Genomic DNA, 26,374 nt, shown 5'->3' with positions numbered 1-26,374 from the left:
AACTGATTCTAGTCTAATTAGATCTACACAGTACTGCAGAGTAATGAAATTATATTATTGTGGGCTTTTGATCACTATACATTGTCCAGAATGGTTACTTGGATTCACTGATGGATTACATGGGTTTCCTGCTGAACAATGGAGCTACAGCGTTGCTTCTCCATCAATCCCAGTTCTAGTGGATATGAGCGTTGCAGTATTTTCTTGAAAAGTAGGGCATCAGTGGGGACATGTTCTTGTCTGTTTGGTCAGAGTTGAGGAGAGGTCACAGGGGTTTTGCGGGTAAGCTAAAGTTTTGTTTTTGTCAGCTCCCAAAAAAAAGACCTGGTTTGTTTAGGTTGAACCAATCAATGGCCAGCAAACACTGAACTATTTCCATGTCATACCTGCATCCTTGCCAGCGGCGATCACTCATCTGGGCTCTGTAGATGTGCAATTGATTTTCTTTTATGGGTATTACTAATATCTTGTATATGATGTTATCATTTTTATTATATTTCTAAATGGCGAATTAAACATTTCAAGATTTATTTGTTTTTCTCGCAGACTCATGTAAATTCAGTCATGCAATGGAGGACTTCATCCACTTGCTGAAAATAGTCTAGTTGTTGTTTGCCTGTCAGTTAGATCCCCAGACTTTTGGTTCAGTCTTCCTGGTGAGGGAGTTATATCTCATTCTGGCTGTATTGCAGTTGGTGGTCTCAGTTATTCATCCTATAAGCACGTCTGTTCTTGGCTGAATACCTTTGTTTTGTTGGAATAGATTATTTCACCAGTGAATAGGAGCTGTTTCAGACTCAGTCTTTGTCCAGTAAAGAGTCATCATTTCGTTTGATTATTGTCTTATACAGGCCTCGGATCCCGTGGTTCTTGTATACAAATGGAACATTTTTCACCTATGAGAAACTACTTATGTCGTGTGAAGAAAGATGGAAGAAAAGTGTAATCGTGGTTTTGCAAGCCAATGGAGAATTAGAAAAGTGAAAGGAGTCAGCTGAGTTGCAGACAAAGCAATATTTGCTTCCTGTTTTTCCATTTGTTTGCTTGCCTGTGATAGCAGCCGAGGGACAGGAAAAATGCACTGAGGGGGCGTTTCAAAGCCAGCCACTTCTCCATGCCAGCAGGAACCAATTGTAAAGGCTTTAATTGAAAAGTGGTTGAAAATTTTTTGGATCATGTTCTCATTCCGCTTTAATTGCAAACAAAGATTCAAAAGAGAAAATATCCATTTTATACTACAGCTTGGGTTGAGATTGGGTAGGGTTGCTTTGTGCTGAGAAGTTCAATGTGTGAGCTGTATTGGTTTAAATCAAGAAAAAACAGTCCAACATAGCATGTACAAATATATAAACATGACTTCCTCTATGAACACAGGAAGTGGAACATCTCCCTGATCTTTGTATAAAATGTTGGGATATTATCCCTTGTCATTGCAACTTGAAACCTAAGTTATAAACACATTTGAGGTCAAACTAAGTCCCTCGCAATCTAAAGCTGTGGCATAAATTTATTCAGGGACAGCTTAAATCCTTTTAAATACACTATTTTCTGGACCCATGCATAGCTATACATTAGACCAGAGGTCTGGCCAACATGGAATATCAGTATGCTGATTTAACCAGCCAATATTGATTTTCACATATTGGAATTTATTGAAATCAGCATATATTATATGTATATTATATAACCTCTTTTTTTGGTCAGATATAATTATAATTTTGCCTGATTTCTTCTCAGCATGCAAAAAACGCTATGCACCAATGGATGATTCCATTTTCAGCTGATTTTAATTTTTTATAGATATTTAAAGATTTCAAGGGAAAAGATATCCATCTGATTTTGTAAATGTGCTGAAATCTTCTCTTACTACATTAGTGATCAGACTTCTCAGCAATCTCATGTGAGAAATGAAAATGTTAAAAATTTATAATAGATGTGAATGATGTTTTTTTTGTGTGGATTTGCACTCAACGGTTAGCAAGGTCTTAAAAATTCTAGTATCATATTTGCTTTGCTTCGAATGGATTTGGAAAACTAAAGGTGTTTTATTAACTGGAATTACATACTGTAAGTATGGGTGTTTGTAAGTATGATATGTATACAGTGTATGTTTGTATACATTTGTTTGTATACATTGTGTTTTTGAATATTTAAGTATGATGATGTTTTTTTTCCAGACCAAGTCAGTGCATCCTGTGTCATACTTTGTTTTGGCACAGTTCCATAAAAATCCCTTGAAGCCAAACTCCCAATATTTCAAATATCGGAAAAAAAACAAGGAGGCTGATTTTATCGACTCTTATTTTTGATGTAATCACATAACCAGCTGGTTTTTGACTGCTAATTTATGAATCATTTTGTTGGAAATGATGCAGGAAAAGAGTCTGTGCAATGAGTGGCACTGTAGAAAATAGGTGACATACAGAGCTCTATTTGATTTATAGTGTAATTTAGTGGCAACTTCAGACTCTGAGCCTGTATTTTCTCCCAGCAGTAAGGTGGGATAACCCTAATAGTTTGTTGTAGATCGAAACCTTAATCTTTGGTTTGATCTTCTGAAGAGGGCAGCATGTGGTCCTCTGTGTCTTTGCTTACTTTCATTAAACAGATTTTAACAAACCTTTGGATGAGGCTATCTACAGGGAATCTAAGAACCCAGTCAGTGCTTTGAACAGACTAACCTCTTTTTCCTCAAACACACACACATTTCTGCATTTATTTTTAGCCATCTATTTTTTAGATGATTTTTCACTTGCAATTTGTTGGCGGAGGTTGTCTGTCATCTAGGTGATGGTGAATTTGGTCCTGGAGAGGCCTCTCAGATGAGGGGTGAAATGTCTTCATGTGAAGAATCTCAAGTCCAGTTGCCAAGACAAGAAGATTTTGACAAGAGTAATGTCTTCTCATTTTTTCAATATAGAATACCCTGCCTGAGGCAACTTTGCCACCAAGGTATTTGCTGGGTATTGTAAGAATTTATGCATATGCTTGATGCATATATATATGATGCTAGTTTAGCTGGAACAATTTCAGATGAGTGTGTGTGTGTGTGTGTGTGTGTGTGTGTGTGTGTGTGTGTGTGTGTGTGTGTGTGTGTGTGTGTGTGTGATATCATTTGTGAAATACTTAATTGTGTAAGCTGGAATCAAATATCAGATGCATTAGCATACATGCCCACATTTTTTCTGAGCACCCTCAGATTGCCCTCCGTGAATTTTTTACTCGACTTTCAAGTTTTCATTAGCTTTTTGATATCCTTCCCTGCCCTGAGGCCCTCCAATGAGCTATGACTTCATAGAGCAAGGGCAAACATTGATTGCAATTGAATCGGTTACAATGTTGAGATGGGGTGTGTGTGCATGTATATTCAGCCGCATGCATGCTTGGGGCAGTGTTGGAGTGGTATGCTCATTTTCTCCGCCTTGTTTCACATTTATAATGTTTTTACAATTTAACACTCTGATGTCTATCAACTAAGATTGGGTTAATTGCTGTTATGACTGATTTATATAATTTCATAATACAGCGCATATTGTTTTTTTCTATGTACATTGATTTTTTTTCTTATCTGAGGGAATTAGATTTTATAGACTTTGATATTTCTGGTTTCTAAATCTGCTGTAATTTTTAGGTTTAAATTATGCCTAATACTATTTAAATACTACTTTTTCTTGTAGTTACCTGGTGGTAGCTAGGATGACACAGTAGGGCAATTCCAAGATTAAAGAGAAAAATTAAGCTCTAAAATAATTCTTTCTGGTGCCAGGAGTATTTTCATAATGTGTAGTATTTCTTCTCATTCTCAAACTGAGGCAGCCATGAGAGGTGAAACCTTTTCAAGGGAAGAAATTTAAGTCCAGGTGCCATGAAAAGAGTTTGACATCACTTTTTTAATCACTTCTCATTATTTACCTTCTACAACCTGGATTTATGCAGCATTGAAGCCAGATTTAAATAAAACACAAAACATGGCATTTTCTCCTAAATGTTTCTTTGCAGCCTTAGAGTGGCAGAGAAGTATGTTAGACTGGTGCAGGACATGTATGCTAGCTGTGAGATAGTGGTGCGGTCTGCTGCAGGTGTAACAGAGAAGTTCAAGGTGGAGATGGGACTCCATCAGGGATCAGCTCCGAAGCCCTTCTTGTTTGCAGTGGTGATGGACAGGCTGACAGATGAGATTAGACAGAAATCTCTGTGGACCATGATGTTTGCAGATGGCATTGTGATCTGTGGTGAGAGCAGGTAAGAGGTTGAGGAAAATCTAGCGAGGTGGATGTATGCACTGGAAAGGAAAGGAATGAAGGTTAGTCGCAGCAAGACAGAGTATAAGTGTGTGAATGAGAGGTGCCCGGGTGGAACGGTGTGGCTACAGGGAGTGGAGATCAAGAAGTTGGAGGATTTCAGGTACTTGGGGTCAACAGTCCAGAGCAGCGGAGAGTGTGGAAAAGAGCTGAAGAGACAGGTTCAAGCAGGTTGGAATAGATCAGGGGTATTATGGGTAGTATCAGGGGTATTATGGCATAGAAGACTATCTGCCAGAATGAAAGGAAAGATACAAGACAATGGTGAGACCAGTGATGCTGTATGCTCTAGAAACCGTTAAGATTATGAAAAGACAGGAGGCAGAGTAAGAGGTGGTAGAGATGAAGATGTTGAGGTTCTCTTTGGGAGTGAGAAGGATGGATAGGATCAGGAATGAGTCTATCAGAGGAACAACATGTTAGATGTTTTGGAAGAAAAGGTCAGAGAAGCCAGACTGACGTGGTTCGATCATTTACAGAGGTGGGATAGTGAATATATTGGTAGATGGATGCTGGAGTTGGAGCTGCCAGGCAGGAGGTTTCAAGGAAGACCAAAGAGAAGATTTATGGACGTAGTGAGAGAGGATATGAAGGTAGTTGGTGTGAGAGAGGAGGATACAGGGAATAGAGTTAGATGGAGAAGGTTGATTTGCTGCAGCGATCCCTAAAGAAAAAAAGCCAAAAGGAGAAGAAAGAAGCTGCCTTAGCTTTCCTGTGAAAAGTGTCTTCAAGGTGAGATGTCTGTTATTTTGCATTTTTCAGTTTTGCAGACATTGCTCTCCAATCAAGCCTTCTGTGTGATCAAATTAATGGAACGATCTAAGAGAAGGGTGGAGGAAAAAAAAAACAACAGTAACCTTTTAGTACTGATCAATTTGCTGTCAGTCATGCCTTGACTATGTTCTTCTTGGTGAGTTCAGATTGTAATTTTGAGTATTAAACCATGGGGGAACATCATATAATTGTAAAAATGATAGGTTGGTATTTTAACAAGAATTCTTTCACTTATTACACTTATTCCAACAAAATAATTTCTGAAACGTTTGAAGTAATTTCAAGGTATCAGGTAATAATTACAGTCTCAATATATTGTATATGACATGAGATGACATTTCACATCATGTGTCTTTAAATGACATTCGATTTTCCACATCATTACAGATGTTGTGATATCTGTTTGAATAATGACAAGGAGTTTTGGAATATCCTGATATTTATTTGTTTCCATATCAGCCAGCTCTTCCTCAAATTCTGCCTTGTTTTTCCTTCTATAAATTGTTCCTTGTGTCAGTGCGCATGTGTCAGTATGCTGTGCACACTGTATCTCCAGGAGAATCTGTTGCCGGTTTGTTCAAGTGTTTTCACTCAGCTAAATGATAGTACCTGCAGGTTCCTGTTTAATGGACAGCCCCATTACACATGAAATATGGCTCTTGTTCTGTAATGGCTGGATAAACCCACTGCCTGAAGCAACCATGATGAAAATACTGAAAAGAGGAAAAACACAGTGGTGAGGATTGTTCCTCTGTGAAAGATGCTGCATGCAGGTTTTCATGATGAGGTTTTATCAGACCTGTTTGCAGGTCCTGAGACACTGCTGAATAGATTCACAGCACGCCAAGGAGGTGATAAGACATGTGAAATTCCACCTTGAAACGCATGAGCCTGATACAGATTGTCAACGGGTTCAGTCTGAGATATGATAGGAAAGATTTCACATTGTGTGTTGTTTTCAGGAGGCCATGCTTTTGAAACGATTTGCTTAGCCAAGCCGATGTGCTGGGCTTTTCAGAAAAGCTGGGTTGTTTTTTTTCCAGTTTTATTTCTTCTACCTTTTGATTTTTGCTTGGTTTGTGCTGAAATTTGCATCGGAGATTTGAATTACGCTGCCTGAAAGATCCACGAACAAGCTTGTCAAGCTCATTTGTTTTGAAATGAGAAAGAAGAACAAAAGAAAATCCCCCCTAGAAGATACACATGGTGAGTCTTATTTGAAATGTCACGCTCCAGAGCCAGTCACACACAACAGCAGCCCTCATTGATTGACGGTACTGCGGTACCCGGTTGAACACATAAAGCGATTCACTCATCAGCAAGCAAACCAAAACAAACAAAAAGGAGGAAGTGCTCGCCATGTCAGAAGGAGATCACATTTCCCATCAGGCTTCTTCCCTGCCCCACACTGAGTCCTGAACCTCAGCCCTTAAGTGACAAGCACACAAATTGGACTTGAAGAAGCCCAGAGGCAATCAGAGCACACCATTCATGCACAATTACTCGTCCTTTAACAAAACGATCAGTGCGCACAGCAAATCTGACCACTTCAAGCTGAGATCTGCTAAAATTGAATCCCCGCATGAGTGGGTGAAGCTGGACAGTAATGAGAAATAGAAAAGTTCAAAAGGTAATTTTTAAACTGAAAAGCCCACAGTTGCATTCAGGTTTAAGTCTTTAAAATGGGTCTCTAGTGTGTGTGTTTTACTTTTAGCTGTGTCAAAAATAAATATTTCAACAAATGGATACAAGAAGTCATTATCAAAAGCTTGGTGAGTAATGGATTAACTGAACTTGAGATGTTAGACATTCAAAACACTTAAAATTGAGTCTCAGTTCCATATAGACTGACCCAGACAGGCAAACATTACTTTTCTCTGTATGGCATCCGCTCACATGCTGCTGCTTTAATTGTCTTTACTGACTCCTAACCTTTGCTTTGTGCGCTAGGTATGACGGGGCAACAACATAGATGCAAGTTTCTAGGGGTGTAGGTGATTTATAAATGTGTTATTTGGTATTAAAACTCAAACGTGCATGGTTTTGACAGAAAATGACTTGTACGACATTCATATGTGCAGATATTGGGGGTTTGCTAAACCTGGGACTGTTCACAGTGTTTGTCAATAGAAGATGGTTGTCTTGACTGCCTTTCATTGCGATTGTAAGTGACTGCATACAGCATTGCAGAATTTATGGTGGTGAATCTGACAGAGTGGTGCAAAAATAGAATTCTGGAGTGTGTGTGTGTGTGTGTGTGTGTGTGTGTGTGTGTGTGTGTGTGTGTGTGTGTGTGTGTGTGTGTGTGTGTGTGTGTGTGTGTGTGTGTGTGTGTGTGTGTGTGTGTGTCAGAGCTGTCACAAAGTGGCTGTCTGCCATTATTTCCAGAGAAAATGCTACAATTGCCAATTTATATGCCTCAGATCACAGGTTATCTAACTGAAAACATTAGTTTGTAGATTAATGCATGCAAAATCATCAACTCAATCATGATCAATAATAAGAGACCCTTTTAAAAATAAAATTGTCTCCCTTTCCTTTGCCCTTTTATTAAGGTCCTTACAATGCTCGCCCTGGTCTGTCATGATTCATCAATGGACTGCTGTGTTTTTAACCTTTTTTTTAAACTGATTTGCTCACCACATTTAGCTGACTCATTTTAGAACAGTAGGAAACTACATTAAAAACAAATTCATAAAATAAAAATACTTCCACTTTAAAAAATTGTCAAGTTATTCTGAATCAGAAAATGTAGAAAAAAAGGTGAAATATAAATTCTTCCTCTGCAGGGCATTAGTTTATGTTGAGTATCAAACACTGAATATCTAATCTGTAAGCAGATTGATCGCAAAACACTGGGATTCTGAATATTGTCAAAATCATCCATATTGCATAGCCATCCTATTGAAATAGCCCTGGAGTTGGCTCACCTACCTTTGTGTGCAGGATGAGCATTACTGATAGACTAATTCTGCCAAATGTCAAATTCTGCCAAAAAAAAAAGACTCTGATTTACATTATTTTGATTCAGAAGCAATTTGAGTAAAAAGCCTTTTTTATTGGTTCCTGTGAAAAGGCTTCAAACATTTATGATCTCCACTGGAGTGTTTGCTGAAGTTCTGTCAAGTGGGGCTTGGACAATAACATTTCATTTCCAAAACAATGCGTCTGAAATTGGACATTCTTCATCGCTCTGTTAGATCTCAGGTTTTTGCAACTCTGCAACACACTTCCAAGTTTTAATCTCTCTGCTCCAAACCCCCCACTTTGAGAAGTGCTGCTCGAATGAAATGCACTTCAGTGTTTCTGAAGAAAAACACAAAAAAACCTGATAAACGTTTCACTTAGTTTTAAGTCTTGAGGAACATGTGAGGGAAATAAAAGCCTTGTGTTAAAATGTTAAAATATATTCCTCATCTTAGTTCTCTCTCAGAGCCTCTCAAAATGCCCTTATGAACAGTTGCTGTTTTAATAAAATATTTAAATGAAAATGGACACTGGAGCTCTACAACACTGGAGCATAAAAGACTATAACTTCTTCACATGGCAATACTTCTATTCAGTGTCTTCAAAAGAACATTTCGTTTTCTACCTTCAGCAAGTGAACTCATAGCAGTTTGATTTTATTTCGTTTGTGCACCATATCAATGTTTGTTGCTTCACTAATTTCTTATCCATGTCCTCAGTATGACTTGACTGATGGAAATATCAAGCCCGACCACATCCCTTTCACATGCCAAGTAATTGGCCTTCGTTTTCAGCACAAACACCATCATGTCTTCATCATTATTTAATCTTTCACTCAGATTTTCCTCTTTTACTTGATTTCTCACACTCAGATGAACTCAGCTGTGACTTCTTTCGTTGTACTGACACAGTAACAACAGTGAGGCTTCACCTATCATTTATGATCACACCAGGATTTTACTGGATTTAAATTCAAGGCGATTGTTTTACAAATGTGGATATTCTGTAAGCCCTTGTTCTTTTTGAAATCATCTGGCTGTGTTAAAAGTCTATTTATGGAATATAATCTCTTTTGTGAGATGAAATGACTGCAAACTGGAGATCAAAGACTTTGAATGAGGGGAGATTTGACGATGGAAGCGTCTATTTATTGATTTCAAACATGCTAATTGGAAAATCTCAACGGGTTATCAAATAAGATACTTTTCCATTTATTCTTGTGGACTGATTGAGTGTTGTAACACAGTACTGTAAAAACTCATGCATATATCTCAGATATCATGTTCTTTTGCTTGACTTAGCATTTCACATGAGTAGTTACTCAACCGAAAATGAACCTGCATCCAGACATGCTCTTTTTGTTGTGCCATACGCCCTTAGAATAGAAATGTCTTATAATCTTTCAAACTCTGTACCACATGAAATAATTGGTTCACACTGTTCTCTTAGATTAAAAACCTTTTTTAGCACTATGAGAAAAACCGCCCACCACGCAGTCTAGGACTAAACTCTATCTGTTCAGTCCTGACTTGCTATCTGTGAATTTGGTCAGTTTCTGTTGCAGTGCAATGAAGATGGAGAAATGAAATGAATCGATTGCTCTCTGATGCCACAGCTTGACCATGAAATGGGATTTTATGATGCTTGCTCTGCTTGTACTGTTAGATGCAGGTTTAACCCTTTCTTGGTTGGTTGGGAAAGTAATGCTCATGGTTTTTAGAAAGCAGCCTATTGCGAATTACTTTGGCTGCCATACCACATCCCGTCAGTGCCTTGCTTCAGGATGTTGCAACAAGGCTTACACTTGCACTTACACTTTGTCTTGATAAGCTGTACTGATGCAATATGCCGTACTTGAACAGTACTGAGCTTGTCGAATTGAAACTGCTGTCAACAGATGCCACAGAAATCTCATGAGTACACAGTTGCTGTCATATTTAATTGTTTTTTTTTGTTCACTGACTTTTCAGAAATAATGACAAACTACAACACCGCTATTTTCCATTATTTCTGATATTTTACAGCCTTTTACATAGATAAATAACAGAGAAAAAAATGTAATGTCCCAGGAAATATTAGGCATATTGTTATGACATGAAAATCTACAATAAATTACTCTTGACCTGAAGAGGCATTTAAATTTACTTGAAATCTTGTTTAAAATCACTTGAAATTTGAAAAGAATGGAAAAAAATTAATAAAAATCAGTAAATAGCACAAAAATCTGTAAACTCAGCAATTACAAAGAAGAGTGAGAACCCTGGGATCTACTGTGAGCTCAAGCTGCATTACCTATTGACCAATGCAGAGACTAGAGGAAGCCGGCAGTGTCCCTATATGAATTTAGACTCAAAGTACACCAAAAATCTTGGGTTCTGGTTTAAAAAATTATACCAGGTGCTGTGTGTGTGTGGTTTGAAAATGCAGTGGGTCCTCTTAGCAACCAATTTTCATGTTGCCTTTTCTATACATTATTGATATATAAGTAGTGCTTACCAGTGTGACAAAAAGATGATTGCTTCAGTTTTTTGTTGTGTCCCATTAAAAGTCACTTTAACAGTCATGAACTTGTAGTCACTTACTCTTGCAAACATTGCAATTAGATGTTAATTGGTTGTGTAATTACACAGATGAAAGCTTGTGTCTAGCATTTTTCCTGAAGCTGTGAAAAGCCTGCCGAGCAAATGTTGTTATAGCCCACAATTCTGTGAAATTCTAGGTGGGTGGGGGTGAAGGGAAAGAGTAAAATGAAAAGTGAAAGAAGAATACACCTACTTTAAATCAGACAGTGACCAGTGTGTGTGTGTGTATGTGTGTTCATTGTTGTTTTGTCTGTCAGACAGGTAGAACCCAACATTTCGAAAACAGCACTGAGTCTGAGTATGTGAAAGTATGTTTGGAACACAACCAGGAGAATAGTTCACACACTAATAGGTCGCCCTTTGTTTTTAATAATTGCTCAAGATGCGGGTTCCTTCATGTCTACATATGGATTATCAATGAGCCATGACACCTTCGCTAACAGATAGCCCTAACTCATAAAATTCCATTAACAATCACAGCTGCCAGCATCAATAAGGCAACACTGCTGTCCACCATACTTCAGCAACGATTTCTGTGCCATTAATCCCCAGGGCTCCAAGGGATGTGGTTTAAATCTCTGGAAGGAGCCCACTGTCAAAGTGCAGTATTTGCCATCCCATGCATAATTCAAGTAAATTCTGCCAGTCAAGTTAACTTTATGCAATTTTTATGAGAATGGAACTCAACCTAGCTCTGTTAGGTGAAAGAGTCAGTTCTGTTAGGGTGAAAGGTCTATCCCAGCAGTGTGGAGTACACTTGAAACCTTAGTGTTATCTTCACCTTGGGCTTCTCTGACTATGTATGTTTGGGGTGACACAGCGGTGCACTGCTGTATGACTATGTTAGCTGTGCTGCCTACTATGCATGATTTACTATGTATGGCATGCTCAGATGTGAAGTTTACTACTGTATCATCTTACACACCAAGTGATGCTGGTGGCTCTGTAATTAAATCAAGCACTACTGCCTTTGGTTCAAGGTAACTGGATTTTTATTTTGTTGTTGCAACTGGGCTGACCTCTCAGTGCCACAGTAGTTGAAATCTATCTCTCTGCCACATGAGCCAAAAAAATAAAATAAAATCAATCATGGTATCAAAACTGATCCCAAAAAGATCAGTTGCATTGGGCTCATCGCTGTCTGAGGGTAGGATTAGTAACAAAACACAGCTGCTGCTACATTTACTTAGTGGTTATGATGACACCGTGGCATACTGTCCAGCTGTTTTGATCATAGCAGAATGGAGTTGATGCAGCTATCCATCGCAGGGAGTCTACAAAAAAGTGCCTGTTTAAACAACAGGCTGAGAGTCACAGCTTGGGATTGACAGAACAAATTGTGAAGGCAATGAGGTTGAGTCTCCCTTGCTTAGTTTCACATTTTCAAAAGATTTTAACAGAGGCTACCGACCAAACACTCCAGCGGACACAAACAGAGCAATAGAATGTTGCGGTAGATTTGGAAAACTGTAAACGGACTGTGTGCTGGTACCAGATGCTCTCATGAGACTAGGAAACCCATGTGAGCTCTTCAAAAAAGCCCCAAGTCTTATTTGTTTTTGAAAGTTAATACACCATCTTGTGTTTTAAAACATGCTTCTGGGACTCCCAGACATAGGGATGAGCATTTCTCTTCCTTCCTACAAACAAGGAGATTCTCCTATAAATTCTACCAGCTCCAGATTACTGGTCATGATTCGCAGAGTATGACCAAAACCACTGCAAATCAGAAGGACCAGGGGGCTAGACTGATCGTCAGAGTGAAATAAACTTGGGCTTGGCAGATTGATTTTGCCACCAGGGTGGTAAAAGCTTGTTTCTTAAGCTGAAGTGTGTTTGTTAATTGATGAGGGTTGCAGTCTGCAACATTGAACAATGAGATTCTCTCTTATTTCCCAGTTGGACCACAAAACGCCCTCTCAGGGATGCATATTGTATTGTCAGCTTTTTATGAGAAGAAAGGCAGAATAAGGGCATTTTATTGTTTTGTTTTCGTATTTCTTTTTCACTGAAAATGTGCCGGAGCATCTAGATGTAGAACCCATATTTTAACATTCATCTATTAATGTTTTATAACTCTTCTATTGCGTCAGAGATGAAGATTTTGAGGTTCTCTTTGGGAGTGACCAGGATGGATAGGATCAGGAATGAGTCCATCAGAGGGACAGCACATGTTAGATGTTTTGAAGAGAAGGTCAGAAGCCAGACTGAGATGGTTCAGTCATGTACAGTAGCGGGGTAGTGAATATATTGGTAGATGGATGCTGGAATTTGAACTGCCAGGCAGGAGGTCTAGAAGAAGACCAAAGAGAAGATTCATGGAGGTAGTGAGAGAGGATATGAAGTTGTTTGGTTTGAGAGAGGAGGATAAAGAGAATAGGGTTAGATTGAGAAGGTTGCTCCTCTTTGGCAACCCCTGAAGGGAAAAGCCGAAAGGAAAAGGAGAAGAAGAATTCTTTAATTGCCTACCTTAATTAAATGTGCAAATGTGTTCATTATAACTGCAGTATTTCTTATGATGTATTCACCCTGCAGAAAAAGGTAGAGCAAAACAAAGAAAGAAAGGGTTTTTTTATGGTCGCATGAAAATATTAAATATTTATCAACTAAGGCCCTTAGGATAAAACAAATCAAGAAATATTACTTTATTTCCCCCAGTATATGATTTCATGAGCAGCCTCCTAAAAAGTAATACAACCTGTTGTGAAGCAGTGTACTTTTAGCTTTCACTGTTTTGTATTTACTTTCAGCTATTTTAATTCAAGGCAAAATGTAGAGTAATCAGGATATTTATTTGATTTCATCGCATCACTTTTGACAGAATACTGTTCTTTTTAAAAGCACAAACTTCAGAATCTGTCTGTTTCCAGTCATGGTACCATCAGAAATTACAACAGTAGCACGATTTTTGCAATCTATACCTAATTTTTAGGTCTTCTTATGTTTCTCATGTCAATTTTCCAAAATGATACTATTTGCAAGATGCAAATGCAAAAAAAAAATAGTTAACATAATTCACCTTTTCAAGGTTTCTATAAATTAATAGAAAATGTCATAGATTTATCTTTGCAGTTGGTTAAGAGCCGGAAGCATCCGTCTTGCAGCTCATAAACCTACGCAACATTTTTCTGATGGAGTCAACTGTCTTTTCCACATTTCAGACACCATTAGCATTAATCACAACATTTGTCCCAAGCCGTCTGTGAAAAGTATTTGGAACTGCATTAGCTAGATAGGATATGCTCTGTTGCATCCACTCAGGAGACAATCTGTGGCCAGCCTTGTTCACCCTTTGTTCTTGTTGTTGCGGCGAGGCACATTAGAGCAATGACAACATAACATAAAGCCATCTTTTCATAGTGCAGTCCAGCATGTGTAATAGGCTGCAGTCTTGGGCCTCCCTTTGAAATCTGTGCCAGCACCAGCAAAATATTTTCATGATGTTTTGAACAAAAAGGCTTTTTTGTTCTACACATCCAGTGCCCGGTTGCAGATGAAACATATGTCACTCAATTACAGTCTATATGACGGTTTTACATGCTATAGAGATTTTTTGGAGATGCACTGAAGATAAAGTCAAAGACATACCCGTTATCTCTTCTCATTTTGCAGGGACTATTGGCCAGGAGATGTGAAAACAATTCCAGGAGTTTTCATTTCATTCATTTCCTGTCATCCTTTATCAGACCAGACTGATAGTAACAAACTCAATCAGCTGTTTCCCACCAAATGTCATGATCACTTTTTCTCAGATCCTGAAAGTGAACTGGCAAAATGAATGCTGCTTCTTGCCAGTCGTGACAGGTAATCTAGCCTTAACGTGGGAAACAAGAGAGGAGTTGATACTTGAGTGTTCCAGCAACCTCCGGAACAGTTTGCATTTGGTTACAGGCTGCAGGTCTGCATCAGAAGATAGCATTCATGTGTTGCCATTTACCTGAGCAAAGGGCTTCCCCTCCTTCTGGATTATTAATAGAGAACTCATGCATGTCAGCAGGGCTTGAGCATTGCCGCAATGGTACCATCATTGACATGGTTAGTGTTTCACCTGTCACTGTTAGTGATGGGCTGTCATCAGAGCCAGCCTAATAGATTTTAGATGAGATTGACGCCAGAGGTGGTTGATAAATATCATTTACGGGGCTGTATGTGATGGCAGCGAAGCCAAAGGCTGTTCAAGGTTATCCATCCAAGGTTACACAGCTGTGTATAAGCCGAGGCTTAACTCTTTAAGAGATACAGTATAAAGCGCCAGTGAGCTCTTGAGGGACATAAACTCTCATGGCGGTAGCTCATAAAGCAGTGATATTAAAACCATCATCATTGACTTGTGATCGATCATGCCACATTTTCTCATAAAACGGTGGTGATGAGACCATGCTAACTTGCAAGGTGATTAACTGTTTGGGGAAAACAGGAGACATCGTTTTTGTGAGAGACTTATTTTTTGGTGCTGAAACAATGTACTTGCTCAGCACAAACTGAGCTGTAAGTGTTGTTTTTTTTACCAGTCTTGAAGGGGTCATTTCCTGCAGCACAGCATTTCATCAGAGCCTCCCTCTTAAACCCCATGCATCCAGTTTGTAACATACATGACATGACAAAACAACTGGTCAGCATATTGCTACCTACAGAAGAAACAACAACCAGTGGCTGACGCATACATGGTTATAAACATTCACTGGGGAGGGTGTAGTATCACCAAAAAATAATGATATAATCTCTTGGGTCTTATATATATATATATATATATATATATATAAATGAGAGATTTTATTCCTGAGTTGACCAGTGTTTTTTTTCTTCAAACACATTTAATTGTACAATTGTCTAAGATTTAACCAACATATTAATGAATTAATCACTGTCATACAGTAATGTGTGGTCTAAAACCCCATGCATCCCTTGACAGAGCTTCTTTGCACAACTGAAGAGAAGTTGGGATAAAAAAAAAATACCAAAAAAATATTACAATAAATCTGTTGCTTTGTGAATTCACCAGTGATCAGCCAAACTAATTAAATGAGACACACACTGTCACAAATCAAATTTTCCTTTTCATGTGGTGAAAAAGGCTTGTATTTTTCCCACATAGTTTGCATGATGTTTGGAAGAATTTAGACTTAATTAAAGGGCAACAATTTTAATTCATTAGGAAGACATTTTTGCCATTGCTTTTGTTGTCTTAACAGAGAATTACGATGAAAGAAAAGTTTAAAATTGTTTGCTTTGGCACCACTCCTGTTCTCACTATGGTACACAGCTTGGCAGTCTTTATAAACATTCATTCTGTTACGTGACTGAAATAAATCAAGCTGGTGAAAGCACATAATTATTTAAATGCCTGGTATAATTTCTCATGCTAAAGACTACACTGCTCCCTTGTGTATTCAAGAACAGCACACAGGAGAAAGTGTGTGTGTTGAGTGGTAATATACGGCATACAATATTACTAAAATGAAATGGAGTGAGAAGCAGTGTTATTGCTGTTGGGCTTTAGGACAGAACCAAATCAAAGCAGCAGTAAATTAAGTTTCATCTTGCATCTGGAATGCTTATTTAGTGATATTTGTGGTCCCAAATAACTGCCACGATCAGCAAAGTGAGTGTACCGCAGAAGGCTTTATTGATTTTCTTCTCAGCTCTGAGTATGAATTTCTTATTTATTTGGAGATGCATCAGGATTTATGATTGAGAGTGAACTTTGCTCATTATGCGATTGTAATAACGCAGTGTTGACTGTGGTTAGAGCCGCCGCAGGTATTTGGTTACAAAAAAACATGTTTTTATGATGACTTGCTGCTTAACTTTTATATTCATATCTTCTGCCACGACCAGATACATTTCATAGGTGGAGTACAAAACCGTCAGTCTTTCCCTTCTTCTTGCAATAGTTAGTCATCCATTGCATCCCTTGTTATGTTTTGTCTCTGAACGAACATTGATGAGAAATATAGGCTGTCACACAGACCGCAGCTCCATGTCAGCGAATGCTGTAATGAAACAGTGTGACACAAGCTGAGTCTATCGGGTGTATGATGGCAGCAGGTGGGGCTGTACCATCGACAGATAGACAGATAGAAAGGAGTGGGTGCCTTTGACACTCACACCCAACTGTAACTCTTTGGCTGACATCCATGTTGGACTGCCTCCTATAACCACTAGTGCAAAATATGGTTATGTGGTTCAAGTGGTAAGAGCACTTGTTTAGAAACAAAGTTGCTGGTTCGATTCCCAAGCTCCTCCTTGCCTGCTGTAGTGTTGTTGAGTAAGACAATGAAACCCTCACTGCTCAGCGGCCGCTACTGCTGATGGTTTGTCTATGACAGGCAACAATGCAGGGAATCATTTCCTACATGAAGTCGATACAGAATTCAAACTTTCAAAGAAAAAAAAATAACTAAAAAAAGGTTACCAGGAACTTTGAATAAATCAGAAAAAATTTGAATATTCTTTTTGTGTATCCTTATTATTATTATTATTATATTATTATTATTATTATATTGTTATTATAATCATCATTTATGACTTTGTTTTGTATTCTTGGGAGCTGTTCTGATCTTGTTGTACAAGCCAGTGATTTGTTTGACAAAGAACTAAAGAAGTTTTGAGAAAAACACTTTCCTCTTAAGTTCACAATACAAAGTTTCCCCTGCAGAGCAGTTAACTACACTCTCACTGCTGTTATTTGGTTATTTGTAGGCACAAAAACATCTTACTCTGCACATCAAGGATCTTGTTTTTTATTCTCAGTGTCTTCAAGTAAATTAGTTGGAATTTATAGACAACATATAATTGAACAGAAGTTGGATTTACTGATTTTCAATCAACATAGTTTTTCCTTGCTCCAACCATTTGGAGAAATTTGTCTTTTGAGCAATCTTTTCAAGGAAATAAACTTTTTCATCGGGCCGTATTTGTCAGTGATCGATGTCAAGTGAATGTCCTACAAGGCCATGTGCCCACTGATTCAGACCATCTCGGCCGGTAGCCCATTATTACTTTAGCAACATATTATTGTAAAACCAGTCTCAAGGTGATAGTTTTTTCCATGTGCAGATAGGGGTGTGTGAGATATTGATGACTGCAGGAAAAAGCCAAAGGGAAAAGGAGGGCTGGGTGCTGACTATGCATATGCTGACATTTTTATAGATGCATCATTATCCATGTTATTATTTGTTTTTTCGTCCTGACCATCCTTCATATGTGACATTTAATATTTTCCCCAGCTTGCATCGGCAAACTCAACCCAGCAGATAAACCCACAACTGCTGCGCCGCGGTGTAGTACATATGTCTTGAGAAAACCTCTCTGCCCACTTTTTTTCCCGCCTGCTCAGGTCCAATATTAACTAATGTCTAATTAAAACCAGCAGGCTAAAGATAATTTCCGAAATGACATCAGGGTATAGGACATATACCCTCTGGCAACCATGACTTATTTAGATAGCCTGACTTAACTCGTAAAAACTGTGTTTTTTTAAGTGGGAAGTCCTTTACCCAATTGGTAAAATTCCACGGAAGTGCCTTTATCATTCTGATATCTGCACAGCCTTATTTGTTTGTCCGTGCAGCAAACACCCTCATTTCCTGTTTGTATTACTGCTTATTGTGTATTCACTCCCCTACCCAACCTCCCCCAATGCTCATTAATATTTTTTTTCATTTTCCTGTCTATGACTTAATGCTGGCAAAAGCTGAACGCAAGCTATTTCCTTCTGACTTTCCATTTCATTTGCTTTTAGAAAAGGGCTGTTGTTTGCAGCTCTCCTTGACCATTCCCGGGTCAATCGGTGAAGACCTTCTTGACGTGACACTTTCTTTTCGTTTGGATTTTATGTCACCCAAGGCATGAAAAATTGATGATTTATAGTTTGTTTTAGAAAGGGCTCTGACATACTGCGTTCTGCGTGTGGCGGGCGGTTGTGACGTCATGGAAAAAAAGCAGCATGCCTGCACTCTTTTATTTACATTGTTCTCTGTTGTAAAATCAATGTCTCGCCTGATACGTTGTTGTTAAAAAGTAAAGGGCTTTTCATCTAAAGACTGATCGGAAAAGGGGGCCTGGGGTCAAAAAGCATTGTGTGAACTTAACGCAATCCACCATAAGACTGTCACTCTCAGGGCTGTTTCAGAGCCTGCAGGTTCAAGATGAATCGAGTGCGTCCTCTACTGCTCAGGACTGAAAATTACAGTTCCTTCATTTTGATAAAATGTATGTCACACTTTGTTTCTGTTGTTTTCCTGATTGCTGTAAGAGGAAGATTCAAGGTGCAAAAAAATTCAAGTTTTTTTCCAAGTAAACACATCTGAAAAATAATGTCCAGCTGTGACTCGGATATTAAGAACTTGGTGTATTTTACTCTGCTTTGGTTTCATCCTTTGATTGATCGAGATTTGTTGGCTGTTTTGTTGTTGTTTACCGAACATATTTCACGTTAAGTATATCACAACAGAACTGCTGTTTGGTTATATTTTGAACTAACTCTGTCAACGGTCACTTATTATTTTACTATTATTTGGTTACATCACCTTCAGGGAATTTACTCATCGATTGGTTTTATTTTATTTTATTAAAATGTCATTATCTCTTGAAATGCAGGCTTTGTGGAACCAGCTAAACAGAAGCTGCTGTTTTTTCTGTTTCATTTGATTGAGCTTGTGTTTTTTAATTAAATGCCAATATTAGTTTTTTTTTGGCACAATATTGAAATTTATTGTTGCACCAAAGTCCTGAATTACAACCCCTGCCCAGCTTCTACCATTGTCACGTAATGATTTTTATAAGCTAGTAAGTGTATAGTTGCTCTGTATGGTTTGTTTTTGGTAGACTCCTCAGTCAGAAACGATGTATGTCATATTGACCTGTATAATGATACTCCCTGTCCTTGTGAGCTGCTAACGACAGCGCTCTGTCAACTCTCGGGATAATAATGTGACTATCTCCTGCTTTTTTGAAATTCCTGTCTCTTAATATTTTGAGGGACATGAGTTCATCCTGTCTTCCAAGAACAGGCTCCCGCTAGTTTTAGTGGCTGGATGTCTGCTCTGCTGCTGGTGCATGTCCGCCTACAAGACACAGACACATTTACCCTGGCCCCAAGCATCAATCTTCAATTTGTTTACCATTTTTTTGGACTTAAGACAAACAATACAATATATTTATTGCTGTTAATGTCTTTCTGAGTTTCAAGGCCTTTGTCCTTGCTGTTCTGTTCACTCAACAAAGGCCAGCAGTAAAAAGCAGAAAATTATTCATGTACTGTAGTTTTTTCCGTTGCTTCCATAAAGTGGACTGTATCATTTCTGCTCCTCTCCATGAAAATTGATTTTCTCTGAGGAAAGTGGGGCACTGAATACATATTCATATTGCATTGCACTGGCATATGCAAGAAGTAAAAAAGAATGTGATGTACCATACCAAGAAAATATGGAGGAAGTCAGACATCAAATAATTAGCAGATGCTGTTTGACTAAAACAGAAAAAGAGGAATAAAAACAGAAATGTGCACAACTAGCACTTACACTTATTAGCACAAACTCAAAGAATACTACAAAAGTATATCAAACGAGTTAGTGAAACATAATTTCACAGAAAACATAAAAAAAGTTATTTTTAACACTCTAATTAAAAATATGAGATATACTTGGCATTTAAATTATAGTTTTATATATATATATATATATATATATGTTGAGTATTTGATCAGTACACAATTCTATTTCTCATATTTAAAAATGAATGAGTCCATATCTCCACAACATTTGTGAGACTGTAAATGTAGCTCAGAGCAAAAAAATGTAAACAATAGTTGTCTTTGCTGCTTTTGTCATGCATGCTACACCCACTGATATTGGTTTTAGAAGTGGTGTCTAGGGTGTGTTTGACCATTCTTTTTTGCTGCAGCCTTTTGCATGTGGAATTGGCCTCGTCTGCATATATTCTTGCATTCTTGTGTCTCTCTCATCATTTTGATCTTTGCCCGGGTGTTTGAATGTAAAGCAAAAAGGATTGATCATTCCCATTATTCATTAAAAATTGCTCACAGGTTTCCTGTGGTGATGGCTAGAGAGCTTTTCCCCTGCTGTACGTTCAAAAGGCTGAAAGCCCGCTTCACTAACTGCTTTTTTCTCAATGAAGAACCTTGGAATACCAGAACCAGTTAAGGAAACCTGACATAGGAAGCAGAAAAGCTAAATCTATTTCAACATGTGGATGATTGACATGATATTCAGATGCACGGTTACACTCCTTATCATAACACTTAAAATCAAACGTAAGACATCATGGACCCTGAGTACACTTCCTGCTAGAGAAGTACTTTGTTATGAATAGAATCTGTTTCTTTCACCTGTATGACTACTCCATTATCACTTGATGATTTGTGGAACATTTCTTGCTCATTTTTCAGACCATCCTCCCTGCTGTTTTAGAAAGTTTATTGATTTCCAGCTAATTCTCTTTTTCAAGTCAGTGATATATTTTTTGTTTTTGTTTGTGATTTGACAGTGATTTTGAGGGGAGAAATTGCCAATTTTCATGTAACCTCATCCCAAGATTTTCATTAGATACCTATTCATGTATTTCATATTTATCATTTTTCCACAATTGAGTGATGTTAACACAGAATTATTTAGGTTACTGAGAATTCACAAACAGTTCTGCCCCTTAATTTCAAATATAATTAAATTGCAAAACATTTAGAACAACAATTATACTTGCTCTTTCTTAATCAAATCTCCTACAGACCATCTTTTGATTATAATTGTTTGTTTTTCAACTGGCTTGAAATCCCCTTCAGTATGTGTGTATGGCATATGGTTTATGTGGATCCTGTTTACCCCAGAGATTATAGATACTTACAGGCTGTAACTGGATTGTGTTAATTTATTGAAAAATTTGTGCCCAACATAATTGGGCCACTCTGAAATTCTGAGCTCTGCTGCTTTGAATTGATTCTCACTTTGGGACGCAAGTTTAAGAGTTCATGCTAATCCCACTTATAATTTAATTTAGCAGACCTTTCTCACCAGGATGCACTTCACTACACTTATTTCAAATACCCTCTCACTGGCAGTGAGTGCAGAAAAATATCTTCATCAAACTTACCACATAGGAGAAAATGCAAGGTGAAAATATATTTAATCCAAATTCCTCCTGGATGAGTGAGGTCAAAATGTTTTCTTAAATCCACCTGCATGATTATCTATTAAGGGTTCTATTGAATTGGAAATAATAAAGATTAAATTAATGACCGGTGTCACATACGCTGTGGAGGGATTGATAGTCAGATTGTGCTGCTTGCAGTAGTTGTGAGGGTTATAAGAGGGTTAGTCTTGTTGTTTGACGCCTAACCTCTTATAAACCTCATTTAAAGAGTTCCGATTTTGCATCTGCTCGCCTTAAAAGTCACCCTAATTTGAATGCAACGTTTATTTTGTTTGTTCCCTGAAGCACGAGTTATTATTATAGCTAGAAAAAAAGAATTAATCCAATTGATTTTGTTTCTTAAATGTCTCCCCAAAAGCCAATGCACACTCTGAGATGTCAGCATGTCTGGTATATTGCCAGTTATAGGGCAACAAGGGAACTTGGGTACAATGCCAAAGATGTCCACCCCACAATAAACTCCTACAGTAACAAGTCTGGTACAAGTCAATATATAAGAAATTGGGGTTAATACCTCTTGCCAAGTGTTCATTTGGCTGACTACGGTATACATTGACATCGATGTGTGTTTTCCTGCACATGGGTATCCCCAATTATTCCTTTAATTTGGATTTTTTGGCAGTTACTTTGTAAAACAGTCAATCGAAATGTCTGTTTCTGACAGAACCAGAACCCCTCTCAGTGGAACACTTAGTACCAATGTTGTTGGTTGGTCATCTTTTGACCCTTTAAGATTTTTAGCTTAACTTGAGTGTGGGCGTCTTTTCGCAGTCTTCCGTGGTTGTAGTAAAATCATGCCTAGTCAGTGAACCAGTTCAGTTTCTCAGATGTTTTGTCTCTCATCCCAGAGTCTTCTTCAGCTTAATAATAACAAAACAAAATAAAGGAATAAAAAATTAAAGCTGAGAAAGAAAGAAATTTGTTTGGGAAAATCCCACAACTAAAGTTGGCCGAGTATGCACATTGGGTTTTTGGCATCTATGTATTTTTCATTGTCTTACATATGGTACAGTCTAAGCAAACCAGTATAAACAAGAATAATTATATTCAGCAACCTATTTTTATTTTAATGAGTCTGAAAGGTTGTTATCCAACTTCTGGTTTTGGAATGCTGAATGTCAAAAACATTTTGGCAATTATAAAATTAAATAAAAGATGTAAACATACACATACAGGAAAGCAGCAGCATGAGGGCAAAGAATAAGCAGGTATCCTGCTGCTTACTAGCATTGTTTTGCCACAATAAGACAATTTTACGATGTGGGTGTTGACATTGTAATTCAGATGTCATGTCGGGAGAATTGGAGTCACTGCTTCAGGAGAAAACAATTATGACAGAAATAGGGTGCACAGTGAGGATTTAAAGGGTCCCTGACCTTCAGAATGACAAAGCACTCCTTGCTTTTGTTAAATCAGTACTTGATAAGTCAATAGAGTCTCAGTGCATCTCTGCGTAGATCGGCACTCTTAGATTATTTCGATGTAAGTTCACCTTGTGACTGACAGCTGTTAGAGACTTCTGAGCGATAGAGACGCTGTCAACAGGAAGCAGTTCAAAGGAGCGACTGCAAGTTGATACTTGATTGCGGTGGTTTGGCTTTTCCGCTTTTGAATTGGACTGCTGTCAACATTTTATGACATGAATTTTGCACAGGAGGCTCAGGGAGCGGAAGTCTTTGTTTTTCCATTTTCCTTTTGTTGTGTTTCACATCAGGAGAGGTGACTGTTGTACCTGTCGTAATGGAGACTGAAAAAGGGAACGATTTTTTTTTTTTCCCCACATGGGTTTGACCTCCAGACCTCTAATCCAAGTGATCTTACCCAGTGCTGGTCCAAAGCTGCAAGAGAAGTTGCTCCCGGATAGGCTTTTGAGGGGCAATCATTTTTGATATTACATGTAATGAGATGGATTTCTTCTGAGGTACAAAACCTGAATCAGTATTGTTGCGATTTTAAGCCTTTGATGTAACATAATACAAGTAATGTATTCCTTTTTTTTTTTAATTAGTAAGGAAGATTTAAATTACATTTTAGGTAAAAGTCATTGAGCTAAATTGACCATTTTTTATGTTTGCTAAAAATGTTGTTTTATTTCTTGTAATTTTGATTTTGCATCAGTTTATTGCTCTTAAGAATCGTAGAAACACAGGACGAGATGTAAAACTGTCCTTTGTTCTAGTAGATCGGGCCTGGCCAACCTGTGGCGCCCAAGCCACACGCAGCTGTTACCTTCATGCCGATTTTTGTGTTTTTGTGTGTTGTTTTTTTTTTTTTTTTTTTGTTGTGCGCGGAGAACGCTGGAGCGGCACGTGACTGCACAAGTAAAAAACACAAACACAAAATTCAGCATGAATTTAAGAGCCGCATGCGGCTCGGGAGCCACATGTTGGCCAGGCCTGCAGTCGATGCTTTGCACTTACATTGGTATATATTAAGAGCAATATGAGAAACGATCGAAAAGATATACATTTTGGGACATATCATCAGTAGTGTTCCTTTGATTCAATGGGTGTTTTTGCCATTTAACACTGTACACCCTCCTAAAAGGTGACCAGCCACAGGTTGATCAGATCTGAGCTTGTGTTCAATGCCCAATCATTACAATGTTAGTTATTGAGTGGGTCGGCTCTGTGAGCCCAGCGGGGGTTCTTCCGTATTATCCATATCCACAGGTTGCCACTTTCAGACACTTCAGAGATGATTCTGTCTGCCTAAGAGCCTGTCCTTGAATATCAAGGTCTTTGAGCAGCCTGATGATGGAGGAAGCCACAAATCCTCTACATCCCACTTCAACAGGAGATGTTTGTGTTCCATCCTTGTTGTTGAGCGTCCACTGCCAGTTCAGTGTATTGCAGTTTCTAGCACTCATAGGCCTTTTCCCAGGGAATTGTAAGTTCTGTGATGTAAACAGACTTCAGTGATGGAGACCAAAGTAACAAATCTGGCAAATGTAAACCAACACTGTCCAATCTCGTGTTGTCGGGCTTGAGTATGGTGGGAGCATGGTTAGGCTTTTTTTGACCCTCTCGGATGAATGAGGCTGCCATGGTGGAATTGGTTGCTCTCAGGGGTAAGGAGTTTACTGCATTCCTCTTGTTCTCCAGTACTGCTGCCAGACACTTCAACACCTGGTTGTGCCTCCAGGTGTAACGTCCTTGTGTGAGGCTGGTCTTGCAACCGGTCAGAATGTGTTTGAGAGTGGCATGGGATGGGCAAAGGTCACAGGTTGGGTCCAAGCCATACCACAGGTGGAGATTTTTGGCAATGGGAGTACATCATAAGTAGCTTGGATGAGGAGGCTTAGGTTATTTGCCTCCATCTCCCAGAGCTCCCTCCAGCTGAGCTTTCTTCTCTCCAGACCTTCCCATTTCATCCATTGCCCCTGCTGAGCAAGAGAAACAGCCTTTGTCATTCTATTAGGTTCCTCATGGCGACGCACCTCCGCAACCCCCATTTCCCTTCTTTCTGCTGTGGACTCCTTGTGCCAAGTCGATTTACTTGTTGACAGACCAAAGCCTCCTCTTCCCAACTGCACATGCCATACGATGTCATTGTGCCTTAAGGCTGAGACAGCATTCTACACTGCTTTGGATGTTGTCAACTTCTGTACGGTTGCCAGAGGAGGTGCAGTAGCAATGACCGTTCCATCTTTGGAGTCCTTTTAAGGTCATTTGGAGCCTCACTTTAGAGCACTAGTACTTGTTGGTGAGGCTTGTGATGGGCAGTTTAAGGATTCCTTTGCCACAGAGGCTGATTTTGGTCAGACAGCGTGGGACACCAAGCCATTTCTTCATGTATGAAGTCATGGCTTGTTCCATCTTTTCCACAGATGTTATATGGACCTCGTAGATGGTAAGTGGCCACACGACCTGAGTCCCAGCAGGCAACAGACCTTGACCTTTCCTGGTAGTTGTGTCTTACTGATGTTTTCAGAACCTTTGGTAAAATCCTGCTTTAGTTGTTGCACTTGCCCTTTGTCCCCAAGGCTGGTATTGTACTATCTACCCAAACTTTTAATAGGTTGCTCATACACCAGCGGTATTGGGTCATCACCAATGTAAAACCTCAGGTTTTTGAGCTCTCCCTTCACTGTTAGCTTGGCTTGATTTTCATCTGGGCCCATGTGATGTTCTTCAGCAATTTTCCAAGTAGTCACCTGGAGGATGCTGCAGAAGTGGTCAGGGTGGTGATGTCATTCATGTATGCTCATATTGGTGGGAGGCGGATACCGTTCTTAGTTTGCTCTTCCCCCACCACCCTCCTTGAGGCCCTGATAGATATAGATATTACATTTTGTCATCATAGTTTTTATATCCAAGATGTATTTGAATTTTTTTCAGAGTAAGAGGAAAATACAAAATGACTGACAATCAGTGCTCTTCAAAAATCCGCAAAATATACAAACAGCCCAAGAATTAGCCCTGTCCTTATAAATCATGTGCAGACATTTAAAGACACATAGCCATCGAAGTGGATGTTCACATAATGTTTGTCAGTGTCACCAGGTGACAGAGCTGCCTGCTTTTACATAATTAAGATATTTACATCAGAGACTGTGACTTCTCAGCTCTTAACTCGGTG

At 38.7% G+C, this 26,374-nt stretch overlaps 1 protein-coding gene across 4 annotated transcripts in view; it reads left to right on the top strand.

The window, feature by feature from the left end:
- kcnip4a (potassium voltage-gated channel interacting protein 4a) overlaps positions 1 to 26,374 on the top strand; it is a 142,792-nt gene that overhangs the window by 50,356 nt on the left and 66,062 nt on the right. The window lies entirely within an intron of this gene.

This window comes from Fistularia commersonii, chromosome 19 (genome assembly GCF_037954325.1).
Source record: "Fistularia commersonii isolate RoL2024-O1a breed Wild chromosome 19, RoL_Fcom_v1.0, whole genome shotgun sequence".
NCBI lineage: Eukaryota > Metazoa > Chordata > Actinopteri > Syngnathiformes > Fistulariidae > Fistularia > Fistularia commersonii.
This window is presented reverse-complemented; position numbering and strand designations above follow the sequence as displayed.